The 16,617-nt window shown below is 49.8% G+C and overlaps 1 pseudogene; it reads right to left on the bottom strand.

The window, feature by feature from the left end:
• Positions 1–16,321, bottom strand: part of LOC147747634 (uncharacterized) — a 34,858-nt pseudogene extending 18,537 nt beyond the window's left edge.
• Positions 16,322–16,617: the final 296 nt, after the last annotated feature.

Here is a 16,617-nt window from a genome sequence, read left to right as displayed (position 1 = left end):
CCTACACGTGTTCCCGGTGCTGTACCTGCTACATCACCAGCAACTCATGGACCACCGAGGTACGCAACTACACAAACACAACACACAACACATGGGCTGATACAAGGTCCAAATCCACATCAGACACCCTGCTGGGGACAGGAACACATCCACAAGGGCACCCACACATGACCCACCTGCCACCAAGTTACCCCTCTGCATCTAGGACACACATCCACTGCGATCTTACAGCAATGTCCCGGTAACCTCACAGCAGCGGAGAACACAAGGGAATACATGCACACAATGCAGAAGGCAGGGCCAGTCCAAGTAATGGGCAGGGCACAAAGACCACAGGGCCACACCTCTTTCCACCACACATTAGCACACCCCATGAAGGAACATGCCATCTGCCCATCCTGTGCACACCCATGCACAACAACAAATCATGAGGAACCACACCCTGCACCACACAACAAACAACAAGGGAGACAGCCACAGCAGGAGTGGCTGCACAGGAACACACAACACATAGCACAGTAGCACAGGGCCAGGGAAACTCACACACCACAACAACACCACACTCGGGGATTCAAATATGGGTACAAGCACCAAAAGAACGCATACAAGGAACAAACATACAAATGGACACACAGCCAGCATAGTCACACATACATACCTCAGACTGACACACAGACACATACACCAAATGCCAACAGCAAAGGAGCACAACAAATAGGAAAGCCAAAGTGGAATGGACACAAATAGAAGGCCATGGAGACACACAACAAGCATGTGCACATCACATGCAAGACAATGAACACAGAACACCCCCCCCTCAGACCATCAAACCACACATGGCTGTTACAGTCAGTGAAGTCAAACCACAGGCACCACGGTGCAACAACACAGGGAAACAGCATGGCAAACCAGGTAAAGGCACAAGGAACAAAGGAAGGCCTGGAGGTCAAACTGGGAACTGCCACACATGCATACAACCACCTCACAGGAGTACACCAGCAGCACCATACACAGGGCCCATTGACACACTTCATGACTGCCAAACACCAGGAGGAATATACACACATACCACCTCACACTAGCAGCACACAACACCGTGCCAAACACACTGAAGGATGCCAATACATGCCAGTCTATACACACACAAACAAACACACACCCTAGGTGCAGCCACAAACATCACACACACACACAGGGATGCCAGAACAAATGGCATAAAAACAACAAACAAACACTCCTTTCTAACCGGCCGGACTCAGAGAGTGCAAATGGGAGATCAACTATCTTCTGCCAGCCCAGTAACTTGTGGTGTGCCCCAGGGCTCTGCATTGTCCCCCCTTTTATTTAATATCTATCTGCAGCCCTTAGTGGAAGAGCTAACACGAAGAAGCTGCCAACTCTTTAATTACGAGGACAACACTCAACTGCTGGTCCAACTCGATAACACCAGCCAGGCTCAAGACTCAGTAAAAAATCTTCTCAGGTTTACGGTTAACTGGATGGTAAATAACCTCTTGAAGGTTAACCCGGATAAAACCGAGGTGCTTATCATCGCAACACAAAACAGTCCCTGGTGTGAGCTTTTCTGGCCCCCCGAATTGGGGGAGGTTCCAACCCCAGGGAGAGTAGTAAAAAGCCTAGGACTGAAAATTGATTCAGACCTGTCCATGGCACCCCAAGTCTACGCAGTAGTAGGCACCTGTATAGGCCTACTTAGGCAACTGTGGAAACTTGTTCCCATCTTCTCTGTTCCGGCATTACAATCCATTGTGTCCGCCATAGTTACTTCTAGGCTGGACTATAGCAATACTCTTTATCTAGGCCTCCCTCGGAAGCTCCTCAGGAAATTGCAGGTAGTTCAAAATTATGCAGCCAGACTCATCTTCTCCCTACCGAGGAGAACACGAGCTACCCCCCTTCTACATAAATTTCACTGGTTGCCCATTGAACACCGAGTGCAATTTAAGTGCCTTTGTATAGCCCACAAAGCCATTTAGGAGAGGCTCCTAAATACATTAAAGATCGACTGGTAAAGTACACCCCAGGCAGAGCCTTGTGCTCCTCCAAGTCATGTAAGCTTGCCCCATTGAGATTTAAACTCCAATCCAAGGGTGGTAGAGCTCTGTCGGTCCTCCATCTTCAAACCTGGAACGAGCTACCAGAAATCTTACAAGGGGAATTGGTGCTATTATCCTTCAGGAAGTCTCTGAAGACCCACTTGTTTAAAAAGACAACAGCCTCAATCTAAACTGCCAGCTTGGTGGCTGGCGGATCACCGGTGGCTATCCGTTTTTGTTCCTTTCTATAAAAGCGCTAGAGACCAGTGGTGATTTGCGCTATACAAAAATAAAGTAACATAACAAAACACAACTGAAACACACACCGAACCACAACAAAAACAGACATACCCTGTCAGCCAAACTGTGGCAAGGCAATGGGAGCACAGACACAACAGGAGTGCACAACCTCATCACTCAGGAACAAAACACACACAACATACCACAAATAACACAAGACATGCCCCATCACAGAACACAGCCACATCAAACCAACAACAGATGCACAGGCAACAAAACTGAACAAACACTGCAGGACAACAGGGGATGCACATCAGGCAATTACAACACATTCACACAGCACTGTACGCACAACAAGCAGTGGGTGCACATCAAGCATACCAGTCACACACAGAAATGAGTGATACAACATCAACCCACACAACACAAATAAGCACAAACACAACAGCACAACCAGGAAGTGAAGCAATACCACAGCCAACACACATACATCCAACACAACAACAACAGATGCACAAATCTGGGACACAAAGGTGGAATCCAACTGACCAGAGAACTGGGCAGCACACATCTGAAGTGCACATGAGCAACCACGACTGCTAAACAGCACAAGAACATCACATATAACCCATTGGGGAAATGTCCTGAGTGGCACATTTCTCCTGGCCAAAGAATTGCACCACAAAGCACAGTGTCACAAAGGAAGTGATGGGGATGCACACACTCATGTAAACCAAGGGGACAGCTGACATCAAAGTTAAATGTTTTGCATGTCAGTAGTGGACATGTAAGGAGTGTACCATACACAAATAAAGGAAGTGCAGACTCACAATGGGTAGGCATAAGAAGCACCCATAGGGGGTGGCATTACACCACACATACCATGCCATACAGGAGGATAAAAGGCACCATGTGCTTGCAGTGCATGAGAAACACAACCACAATGGCAGTGTGGAGCAGCAGGTCTGCACAGTCTACACAAACAGACTCAAGACACATGGATGATCAAACAAACACAACACTAATGTGCTAGTCACACACTCTGCACACTCACAAGTGACTACAACAACAAGTAGGAGTCAGACAGAACAGTATGGACACACCAAGACACTGCACAGTGCACAACAGACAACTCACATATGTGCATACAACCACATCCACAGGGCTGAACAATCAAAACAACAGGCACACAACTCCTGGGTGACACTTGTGTTTGACAATACAGGGGCACACACACATCAACACTCCCTACAAAGTTACACCTTCACACTGCACACTTCCTGACTACCCAAGAGCACACATCTCATGTAGGCCATGGGACCAGGATTATGGGCCATCACAAGATGACCATACACATACACAGCTGGGCACACATAAAGGAATAACACACATACATGATGACATTGCCCAGCCTGCATGCAAACCTGTGCACATAATCACACCCTGTGCTGGCAGTGTCCCCCAACCTGACACGTGAACAATGTAGTCAACAATTTAAAACCATGAAAATGAGAACTGCATTACAGGTAGAATTGACACCACAGATACCACAAGTATCAGTGTCTGAAAGAACTGAAGTCCCTGTCACCCCTGTGAAAAAATATTAGGCCGGCAAAGACCTTGGCAATGTTGAAGTGCCACATATAGCATGGGGCACAGTCAACCATATACACACACACACACCAAAATAACTTTATTCAGTAAGGACACTGACAAAACAGACAATAGGAGTAGCTGTCTTTATTCACATATTGCACAGATTTGACAGTAGATCAACAGCAGAGAAGAGCAAGGCACAAATTGCTGAACATATGCATGAGAATTTGCACAGGCAAGGTCAAAACAGGAAGGCCAGTGGGCAGGTCAAAGTGCACAGCGAGTACATGAGAGGCTGCACAGGGAATAATCCAACACAGCAGAGCAACTGGCCCAGTGGGCATAGCAAAGTGCACAGCAGTACATGAGAGGCTGCACAGGAAATAGTCCAACACAGCAGAGCAACAGGGCTAGTGTCCAGGGCAAAGTGCACAGCAAGTACATGAGAGGCTGCACAGGGAATAGTCCAACACAGCACAGCACCAGGCCCAGTGGGCATGGAAAAGTACTCAGCGAGTACATGAGAGGCTGCACAGGGAATAGTCCAACACAGCAGAGCAACTGGGCCAGTGGGCATGGCAAAGTGCACAGCGAGTACATGAGAGGCTGCACAGGGAATAGTCCAACACAACAGAGCAACAGGACCAGTGTCCAGGGCAAAGTGCACAGCAAGTACAAGAGAGGCTGCACAGGGAATAGTCCAACACAGCAGACCAACAGGGCCAGTGTCCAGGGCAAAGTGCACAGCAAGTACATAAGAGGCTGCACAGAGAATAGTCCAACACAGCAGAGCATCAGGCCCAGTGGGCATGGCAAAGTGCACAGAGAGTACATGAGAGGCTGCACAGGGAATAGTCCAACACAGCAGAGCAACAGGGCCAGTGTCCAGGGCAAAGTGCACAGCGGGTACATGAGAGGCTGCACAGAGAATAGTCCAACACAGCAGACCAACAGGGCCAGTGTCCAGGGCAAAGTGCACAGCGAGTACATGAGAGCCTGCACAGGAAATGCTCCAACACAGCAGAGCAACAGGGCCAGTTGGCATGGCAAAGTGCACAGCGAGTACATGAGAGGCTGCACAGGGAGTGTGCACGACTGTACCCTTCCATGGGCAGCAGCACAATCAGGGGGGTAACAATGGGTAGTACAGGCCCACCTGTGTGAGAGACAGGTGTGTGATGGGGACTAGCACTCACACTTGGCTGTCAGGTGGACTGGGTGCTGGCTGTGTGTCGGGGACAGCAGAAGCACTTGAATGGGGAGACAGCGGCCCAGGTTAGGTAGGGCTATCAGTGGCTTGGCAAGCCGGAGGGCTGCTTGGACCAGGTGGTGTAGTGGCACGTGGAGGTGGAGTCAGGCAAACCTGAGACACAGTGTGGGTGGGAGATGTATATGGGGTGCCTTTCCACTTCGTGGGGATCTGAAATGGCTTCCCTGTACTGGGATTAATGGGAACTGGTGTGGACACAACAGGCACACACACACCAACTTAGCCGCATCTGGTGCAGAGACTGGCAATCCTTCTGGTGATGTGCTGGATCCTGCAGAACGCTTCATCTGGCTTCACCTCTGTCCCTCCTTCCCCTGTTTGCCAGGTGTACCCCCTACAGTGCCCTCCTTCCGCTGCTTCACTGGGCTTGGAATGGGAGTCGAGGTGGTGGGAGAATGTGCCTCTGAGCCCTTCTTAGGTGTACCCTTGCCATGCACCACCTCCTCAGTTGACACAGAAACTGCATGCCTTGCTTTGCGCAAAGCTTTAGGGACAGGAGAGTCCTTAGCTGGGGATGCCTCTGAGGCTTGTGAGCCAGAGGTCTGCTTTTTTGCTTTTTGGGCCTTGCTTTTCCCTGACAGGCTTTTGTCTTTGCATTCTGGGCTGGCTTTGCTCTTCTGTTGGGATGGTGTCTACGGGCAGGACCGTTTGGGTTGTTTCTACTGGGTGCTTCGTGTGCTGTATCGTGACTGTGACACATGTGAACCGTGGTCACTATCATCAGACGTGGCCACTAACTGAGGGGTGGACAAAGGCCCTGGAGCAGGAATGGGAGTATGTGCCTGTTGAAGGACAGACGTCACTGTGGAGGACAAAGCCTGGACAGTATGGTGCAGCCCACCCACGTCGGAGTGTATGCCTTCTATGTAGGCAAGCACATGGGCTAATTATTTGTCATGGTCACTGAAGGCATTGAGTAGAGCTGTCCGGCCCACACAAAGCTGGCGCAGAAGCTCAACAGACTCAGCACTGAGGGCAGCAGGGGGGAGAGGTGGAGGTGCAGCGGTGCCAGGTGTGAAGGAAACTTGTCCCCTCTTACTGACATGGACACGGGCAGCACCAGAGGAAGTGGATGGGAGGGTGGGCACTGGCCGCTGTGTGGTATAAGATGATACAGAGTCTCCATTCCCTGTGCCTGCCAACGTGGATGCATCCCCGCTGGCATCAGATGATGTGTTACTTTGTGTCTCAGGCTGGGAATCCTCCTGAAGACTCCGGTCCCCTCTGAGGCGCTGGTGACATCTGTGTCACTGAGCTCCTGTGCAGCTGTAGTGCTAGTCTCACCCCCACTGGTGTCCGGCTCCTGTCCCTCCGTGACTACTGGAGAATCTGCATGAGAGTAATATGCAGGGCCAAGTTAGTGGCAGCAACAGTACAAAGCAAGGCAATCAATGCAGTACAAAAGAGGTCCAAATCTACATGTTGTACACCACACTCTGCAATCACATTGGGGCAACTACATAGACCTCAGAAGTGGATGTAATCCTGATTATCTGTCATGGCTGAGCCATATTAAGGCCACACAGCACAACACCCTGCCTGTGGCTGAGGTCTAACAGACACACAACTTGCTCTGCCCACACCTACGGACATGATGGGGGCACACCACTTATTGCCACTGACAGACCTGGATGGAACAGGAGGGGACAACCCAGACACCGGTTACAACATGACAGTCAACAATGGCAAATAGCCCTTGCCTACCACCATGTTGCACTGTGGGGCACAAAGACTAGTGCACATTGTTGTAAGATGTCTAGGCCTCAACATTCATGGTGGATGCAATGGACGCATTGATGACGTCACTCTCAGATTGTGAACACTGATGTTCACTCCCAATTTGATTCCCCTGACTACCACAATGCTGAGGAAAGTTGAAAAGTACAACTCAGACTGCAATGGGGAGACAAGAGGGGGAAATTATAATTATCAGTGACACAGTGTCATGTACCAACATCTATCAGTACAGTAACAAGACAAAACTCTTTACCAAATCTACTATCTGTCCATCCCTCACTGGGGTACATCTCACATGGGCACTCTGCATGGGCTAAGCTGATGTGACTGCATGCATGGTGTAAGTGCGTACACATTCTTTGCACATCTCACACACATGCAGGATGCCAGCACTGAACCCCCTATGTGGCTTGCACACATCTCCAGTCCTTTGCATGTCTGGGCACCACATACATCACATATCAACCTGTGTCAGGGGGTGGACTCACTGTGTGCAAGACTGTGCAGCACTCAATGTCCATGCCCTGTGAATATCTCAGTATGTCATGTGTGTGGCATCGAGGGATATGGACTCACAAACAAAATATTGATCCACACAAGTCTGGTTGTGTGCAATCTACAGGGCTGAAGTTGTCCGTCTTTCGAAACACGGCGGCCGGGAACACACAGAGGAGGGATACCACAACATTGTTCGCAATCCACAGAGGGATCGAACCTAATCCACTTTTATGAAACTTTAATTGGATCCCCTCCCGGTACGGCTAGATACACACACGTATCCAGTTGATCTTTGCTTTCGTCCACCATACTTGGTTTGGAGAACTTTAAAACTGATGAAAATTCGATTGCTCTAAACCCAGAGCAGGACATTTTTGTTTATCTTCTGAGTGTCATTAACTTTACATACTGAACTATCCACCTGAAGCTAAAGTGTCCATTAAGTCCGACCTACTGACCAGTGGGTCACACCACTAGCCCTGAAGAGTCGTGTTGACTCAACTTCAAACACGACGAAACACGTGTCGGCTGAATGTGGATCAAATAAACAACCTTCCTAAAGATAAAGATACAAGGATCTGCTGTTGCTTATTACAGAATTGCTAAATACTTTGTTGAAACGTTTTTCTTTCCCTGATTATACTGATTTGTGGTTGCAAGAGCTTTGCTTCCTGAAGTTGTGCATAGTTGGATTTGACCGTTCAACAAACAATTGTGAGGACACAGTAAATGAAGTGATGTGACCTCCCCTTGGTGGGCGGGCACTGTGCTGAGCATCTGGGCTCACACTGAGATGGACAACAGGGGCACACACAGCCATTCAGCCAAGCAATCGCTGTCCTGGCACGTGCATGACCAACATACTGCCTCACTGTATGGCTGACAATGCAACACACTTCACTCATACCTACAACTGCAGGAAGGGAGACCTGTGACATTGTGACACACACTCATTCCCCTGGATTCAGCATGTTTGTCAGTGCATGACACAACCCCACACCTTCAAGCATATACTGCATCTGTCCAACTAAATGTGCGCCCCCCCCTGCCCTACACTTCCGCTTTTGAGGACTTACCACAACATTTGGGGCACCATACAGCCTTGGGTACTGTGCAAGCACCTCGTCCACCAGGACCTCCAGCTCCTCGCTTGTGAATGGACTGGCACGGATCTTCTCTGTCCTTGCCATCCCTGTGGACATGGAACACCTGTGGGTGAATTGGGTGGTGACGATACATGCAATGGTGACGGCTGCTCGAGAAAAGAAATGGATCACAGCAAAAGAGGCTGATTTCTTGATCAATCCATCCCCTAGAATTCCAGCATTCTATATTGTGCCTAAAATTCATAAGCCACAACGCCCACCGCCTGGCAGGCCAATTCTTTCGGGCATAAACTCTGTACTTGAGCCGCTCTCCCAATTTGCTGATTTCTTTTTGCGTGAATGTGTGGTCACTCAACCTTCATACGTGCAAGACACCACAGACATCTTGAGACATCTCCAATCGGTTACATACAACCCTGAGGAAAACCTAATGGTGACAATCGACATCGAGTCCCTTTACACTAGCATACCCCAGGAGGCGACGCTGGTGGCAGCAGCCCGCTCCCTGGGGGAGCTGGAATGGTTCTATGACACAGCACAAACCCTAGTCTTGCAGTGTATTGAACTAGCGTTGACCCGCAACTTCTTCACATACAAAGACCAATTGTTCCTGCAGACCTCAGGGACTTCAATGGGGGCAACTTTTGCCCCCAGCCTGGCATGTATCTATGTCGGTCAATTTGAATCCAGTAACATCTATCACGTCACCAATCTCTTCCAGGGGAACATTGTCCTCTGGAAGAGATACATAGACGACATCCTGTGTATCTGGAGGGGTACATCTGAAGAGTTGGATAACTTTCTAACATGGCTGAACACACTGGATGGTTGCCTCAGGTTCACCTGGAATATAGATCGATATAAAGCCACCTATCTGGACTTGGACATCAGTGCCATAGACAACAAGCTTGCTACATCTGTACACCAAAAACCCACAGATAAAAATTCGCTATTGCATTACAAATCCTTCCACCCCAGGGCCTTGCGGGACAATCTCCCAGTGGGACAATTCATGAGATACCGGAGGAATTGTACCACCACCAACTGTTACAGGGAACAATCTGAAGAATTGGCCGAAAAACTGATCGCCAGAGCATACCCGCGTAGAACGATAACTCAGGCCAAAAAACGAGCACTAAATACACCCAGAGAAGCTCTTCTCGAGCGACAACCGAGAATGACTACAGACTGTATTCCAGTGATCACTACTTATGGACCCCACTCCACCAAAATCCGCCAAATAATGAGAAAACATTGGCATATTCTTAGCACCAACTCTATGCGAATGCCACCACCCAGGTTCGCCTTCAAGCGATCCTCCAGCCTAAAGGACCGGCTGGTCCACACAAGACCACAAGTCAGGCAGCCATACTCTAATCTTCCATCAGGTCACTACCCGTGCGGAGAATGCACCATTTGTCCGCTGACAGCGAAAACAAACTCCATCACCAGGACAAACGGAAGCACGTGGCATTTAAACAGCTTTAGTAACTGTAACACATGTAACGTGATATACAGACTAACTTGTCCATGTGGCCTATATTATATAGGGTTGACCACCAGAAAAATCAAGGTGAGAATCCAAGAACATCTCAGTACCCTAAAGGCAGCAAAACTCTCAACCAAACTAGTACAACACTTTACCAGTTTGAAACACAAACGGAGAGATCTCCGCTGGACTGTGTTAGAGAGAGTATATGGTGATGCACACAATATGAACAATAGACTTGCGAAGAAAGAGGCACGTTGGATCTATGAAGAGCTAACAGCTGACCAAGGCCTTAATGATATCATTGAATGGAACAAGGTCATAGCGACCTAGAGTACGACTCCATAGCAGCACACTGTACAACATCAAGAGCTGTGGCCCCCTATCTAGCATAAACAGTGCAAGGTACATGACCCATAGGGGAATTCAAAACCTGTATACCACCATATCGCATAACAAATATGGGGACACATTAACAACATCGGTATATTAGTAACCCCCCATATATGGGATCCTCAGTACACCTTGGAGGAATATCACTTGTAGAATTTTAATGAGAATGTTTGCACAAGAGAGTCCCACTCTAACATGGCCAATGCTGTATTAAGAAGTTCCCCCGCTTTTCTAATATAAAAAACGGATGGTTTATATTAAAGAATATCTATGTAAAACATAGCGCGAGGGTGGATTATACTACCTCGTTCTAAATTAGGCATACCCAGCAAAGTACACTGCAGTTTAGCCCCCAATACGACATCTGCCCGTTTCAAGATGGCGCCTGGAGTACAAACGTGACGTAGCACGTCACGTTAACCCACGTGACCCGGAAACGGGCTAGGTAAACAGCCGACCGGCACCGCCACAACACACGAGGGGTGAGCCCGAGACCACACCAGCACACCTACGCGGTAAGGAGTTTCGTTAGCCAGACTAACGGGAGCGGGGGCAGAAACTGTATGGACAAAGGGATCGCACTGGGTCTCGATCGCTCGTGAGTAAACAGACACGAGCCTAACGAGGCACAGCACATTTTATATTGCCTTGCCTTGCTCTCTCATAACAGATACCGACCATTTGGCGGTTCAAAGCGTCCCAGTACACAGACAGGGAACAACACTCGTGACGCAGTCTTTCACGGGGGCCGGGTAGGCTCATCACGGCAGGCCACCTGGTAAATTGATACAGCTGAAAATTGTCATATGTCAGTGAGCACAGGGCTCGGTGTTTATTGCTGAGACTTTTAATATTTGTGTGTGTCTGTCTGTTGTGTCCCACCATGAACTACAGGTACAATAAGGGAAGACTTGTGAAAGGTGCATGCTAAACGCTGACCCACCAACAAAACCCTGAAGAAATCACTAAAAACAAAGTGATGAAACATGTCGGTTGACTTTTAATCAGAGTGAACTAACAGCACAGAATAAAATTGTGAGTTGCCAGTTAGTTTCACTCGTTTTAGCGTGGTATTTTGTTTTTTCACGTAACTGGGCACAAAAATATCACACTGGGTTTCTAGCACTCACAACACCACACGGTTGTTGGACCTATATGCACTTTCTTTATGTTTATTTTTCTCCCAATTTTCTTTAAAAGGTTGACAGTAGTCGATGATGAGAAGTGAGGAATCAGGCGAGTACCAGTCTGATATAATCCTCTCCTTGGTGTTGCTTCCGTGAGACACTGTCAACCTCCCCACCCCCCTTTTTTCACGCTTGGATGGGAGGACATACATGTAGTAAGGTGGTGACACTGACATACACACACACATGCTGGCAACATTGCCAGATTGAACATCACAACGTTGTGTAAAACTGTGGATAGAAGCCAAATAATCTCTCTACCACAAGAATAAACCTTTTTTCCACTTGTTTAGCCTTTGAGCTAATGAGGAGCAGGCCATTATTGTAATAGAGATTTTTGAGTGGGGGGCGGCCTGTCTCTGTTTCCCCCTTGGCTCCTGTTTTTGTGAGAGTGGTGAGGGGTCTCAGACAGCAGTCCCTGGAGGCAGATGAGGGGTCTCAGGCAGCAGTCCCTGGAGGCAGCAGCAGGTGAGGGGTCTCAGGCAGCAGTCCCTGGAGGCAGCAGCAGGTGAGGGGCCTCTAGCAGCAGTCCCTGGAGGCAGCAGCAGGTGAGGGGTCTCTGGCATCAGTCCCTGGAGGCAGCAGCAGGTGAGGTGTCTCTGGCAGCAGTCCCTGGAGGCAGCAGCAGATGAAGGTCTCAGGCAGCAGTCCCTGGAAGCAGCAGCAGCTGGGGGGTCTTTGACATCAGGCTCTGGGAACAGTGGAAATGTGAGGCTCACTACCATACATATATAGCCCCCTGGGGTCGTTTCAAAGGTGCCTAGCTGCAACAATTGGTTGTCCAGGTCTGCCTCATTCAAAAGCATCCAATGACCACCTCTGCAGTGGCGGAGCACGCATACTGCGGTTTTCAAAATTGCATCATGCCACCGCGGTCATTGTTCCCATTGGCTCTAGGGCATGCTCCATGTCGGGGACACACCACAGGGGCCAGGTGTGCGCTAACAAGCCTCCAATGACCGACTCCGCGGTGGCTGAGCATGCCTACCGCGGTTTTCAAAATTGCATCATGCCACCACAGTCATCGTTCCCATTGGCTCTAGGGCATGCTCCATGAAGGTGACACACCGCAGGGGCCCGGTGCGCAATATCACGATGGTGCCTCATTCAAAAGCATCCAATGACCGGCTCCGTGGTGGCTGAGCACGCCTACCGCAGTTTTCAAAATTGCATCATGCCACCACAATCATTGTTCCCATTGGCTCTAGGGCATGCTCCATGGTGGTGACACACCCCAGGGGCCAGGCGGTAGCTACCGCAATTTTGGGTCCATACAATCACGAGGCACTGCGATTTGGGTGGCGGTGCATGCCCACTGCCATTTGGGCATGTCTCCATGCCAATGACTACCGCACCTGTGTGAATGGGGGTGCTGATGCCACACCGCCGGGAACAGGTGGTAGCTACCGCGATTTGGGTGGCGGAGCATGCCCACCGCCATTTGAGCATGTCCCCATTCCAATGACTACCGCACCTGTGTGAATAGGGGGTGCTGATGCCACACCTCTGGGGACAGACATTAGCTACCGTGATTTGGGTGGCGGAGCATGCCCACTGCAATTTGAGCATGTCTCCATGCCAATGACTACCGCACCTGTGTGACTGGGGGGGTGCTGATGCCACACCGCTGGTGACAGGCGGTAGCTACCTCTATTTGGGTGGCGGAGCATGCCCACCGCCATTTGGGCATGTATCCATGCCAATTACTACAGCACCTGTGTGAATGGGGGTGCTGATGCCACACGGCTTGGGACAGGTGGTAGCTACCGTGATTTGGGTGGCGGAGCATGCCCACCGCCATTTGGGCATGTCTCCATTCCAATGACTACCGCACCTGTGTGAATGAGGGGTGCTGATGCCACACCGCTGGGGACAGGCGGTAGCTACCGTGATTTGGGTGGCGGAGCATGCCCACTGCCAATTGGGCATGACTCCATGCAAATGAATACCGCACCTGTGTGAATCGGGGGTGCTGGTGCCACACCGCTGGGGACAGGCGGTAGATACTGCGATTTGTGGGATATACATTGGCAAGGCACATCGTGCACACTTCAACAGTGCACAGTGGCCACATGGTGAAGGACACATCATTGTGCACACAGTGCCAATGTTCCATTGACTCCACTGGTGCCTACACATGCCATGGTTGTGTATGTGTGACGTAGATTGGTCTGTAGTTCCTCGCATGTCATAAATTAATCAGATGGTCGATGAGGCAGGACAGTGTTGTAGTGGGCTCTACAATGTGTACACATATCAATGTGTTGAGGTGCAGTGATTACCTTGGCAATGCTTGTCTCACTGTATGGTGTAGTTACTTACATGTGCTCTTCAGGCTGCTCATACATGCAATTGTCAGTTTACCGCCAACTGTGTTCATTGTGTTGTGGATGTGTGCCAAGTTTTATAGATGCATTGAGGTGTGACAGGTACAGCAGCTAAGTAGGAGACAGTGGTGTTGATTTGTTACACATTGGCTGGATGCCACACTCCCAGGCGTGCACATGCGAAATGTGGCCGTATCACTATGTGCATTCACATTGACCTATGTGTTGTTCGAGGGACTTGTGTATTGTAAATAGAGAGGTGTGCACTTTGTGTAGCTCAAACGTTCACCCATGTAACCTGGTGTGTCACTCAATTATCAAGTCAGTCTTTGTTTTTGCTGTGTCATCCAGAACGTGATTTGCTGTCGCCATCTCATGATGTATTTCATTGACATGTGTCCACTTTCATCTCAACTATGAGGAGGCCAAATCTGATTCGTCACTTGACAGTGCTGGAGGACATGGAGGATGTGGCGATCATTCACAAATTCCATCTTGATAGAACCACCCTGAAAACCCTTTGTGATATGTTGGAGCCCCACCTGCAGCCTCGCCAGACATATCCAACAGCTTTCACCCCAACTTATAAAGTGATGACATCAGTCCATTTTTTGCCACTGGATCGTTCCAGGAGCAGTGGCCAGCGCTGGTGGGATGTCTCAACCGATGTTCTGCATGGTGTTGCGTGATGTTCTGTCCGGCAAGTTGATGATATACAAGGACAGATATATCCTTTTCCCCAGGGGTGCTGAATTGCCAGCTGTGAAGGGGTACTTCTATCCACTTGGGCAAATCCCCCATGTTGTTTGAGCCATTGATTTCACACATGTCGTTCTTGTGCCACCACAGGCAAGTGAGCACATATTCCGCAATCGCAAACATTTCCACTCCATTAATGTGCAAGTGGTGTGCCTGGCAGATATGATCATATCGCATGTGTGTGCCTGATTCCCCGGCTTAGCCCATGACTCGTGCAACAGCATTGTGCCCCGGCTGATGGCTAATCTGCTTCCAGAGCGTGCATGGATTGTGGGTGAGTAGGCCTAGTTGTACGGCGTGCTGGGTGTGTGACCTGCTGCCCTCTGCCTGTGCAACATTGCAATGTCTATTTGTCATACCTAGATGACTCTGCATATCCCAACCGTCCATGGCTGCTGAGCCCACTGCGGAATCCCAGGACCCCGGCTGATGTCAGATACAATGAGTCCCATTGGAGGACACGTAGTGTGGTAGAGCATACTTTTGGTTTGCTCAAGTCACGTTTCTTCTGCCTGGACAAAAGAAGAGGTGCGCTGGCATACTTACCCAGGAAGGTGTGTCAGATCGTAGTGGCATGCTGCATGCTCCACAACCTGGTCATTCGCAAGGATATTCCCCTACTCCTGGATGATGATGAGGCCCAAGGCCCCGCCTGCACAACAACCTGAGTATAGTGATGAGGACAGTGGAGAGGAGGAAGGTGGTGACATGAGTCAACAGCTTATCACCCGCTACTACACTTGAAGATGGGTGACAATGTACAACATACCCATTGTCTGGTGATCTTGCTGTTGTCATGAAGGGCTATGTGCGTATAGTGAAAACTGCCAGTTGTCAACTCAGCTGTGGGTGGATATGTTACTGTGACATGTCATCTGAGAACGTATATGAGACGTGTATGTTGACACTTGTTGCCCATTGTGTTGTCTGCATGTTGGCTTATGTAGATGGTCGGTGTTGTGTAATGTCTGTGATGCCACACTCACACCAGTGAATGTTGTTCTGTTGTGTTTCCCTAGGTGCCTTGAACTTATCCTTGCCTACATACAGTCCATACTCCTGATACGTTATGGACATGTTGAAGACTGTACATCCTGCACTAAAGACAAAGCTGACACAAAAAAAGTTTGTAAGGTATTTTATTTACAAAGTTGACATGTGAGGGGGCGTGCAATTTTACATAGAGGTGGTGGTGGATCAGTGAATTGACAGTCATGGTAAATGAGATGAAAGAGTAGATCCCACATTGATGTGGTGACACAGTCCAACAGACAGATGCCATTCCCAAGGCAGTGTGGGGAAGGACAGTCCAAACAGTCAATGCAGTGGGGAAGAGGGTAGCCATCAGGGCTGGCTCTATGACTGGCGTTTGGCGGGTGCTTTGCCTCCAGAGACTCCCAGGCTCTTCTTAGGACGGCCCCTTGGTCGCTTGGCAGGGGTGGGCCCTGCTGTGATGCCAGTGGCATTTGAGGGCTCACCCCTCTCTGTGGGGGCAGGGGAGGATGGTGAACTGTTATCCTGCGGCCTACCAGAGGAAGGTGGAGGTGTTAGTTGTGGCACAAGCCAGTCCCTCAGTAACGCCACTTGCTGGCCCATGAAGTCCACCAGTTGTCCAATGCGGGTGTTGATGGACCTCATCAGCAGGATGAGCTCGCGTAACATGCCGTCCGACTGGCCACTTTGTCCCTGGGCCTGTTGGTATGCCCCAAGGACTCTGGTGATATGGTCCAGGGATTCGGTCCAAGCCTCCTGGTGTTTTGGGGGGAGCCTGGCCCTCCCACCTACCATGCTGCCATGGACCTGTCGCCTTGCCTCTGTGGGTCCTTGCACACTCTCCCTGCGGTCCTCAGTTGGTGGTCTGGGGTGGTCATCCTCTGCGACAGGGAGGGTGTTGCAGGTGGCACTGGTGGTGGTGGATGCACAGGCCGTAACAGCAGGGGTCTGCTGTGTAGTTGGTG

This window comes from Lissotriton vulgaris, chromosome 1_1, assembly GCF_964263255.1.
Source record: "Lissotriton vulgaris chromosome 1_1, aLisVul1.2, whole genome shotgun sequence".
In the NCBI taxonomy this organism is placed as follows: Eukaryota; Metazoa; Chordata; class Amphibia; order Caudata; family Salamandridae; genus Lissotriton; species Lissotriton vulgaris.
This window is presented reverse-complemented; position numbering and strand designations above follow the sequence as displayed.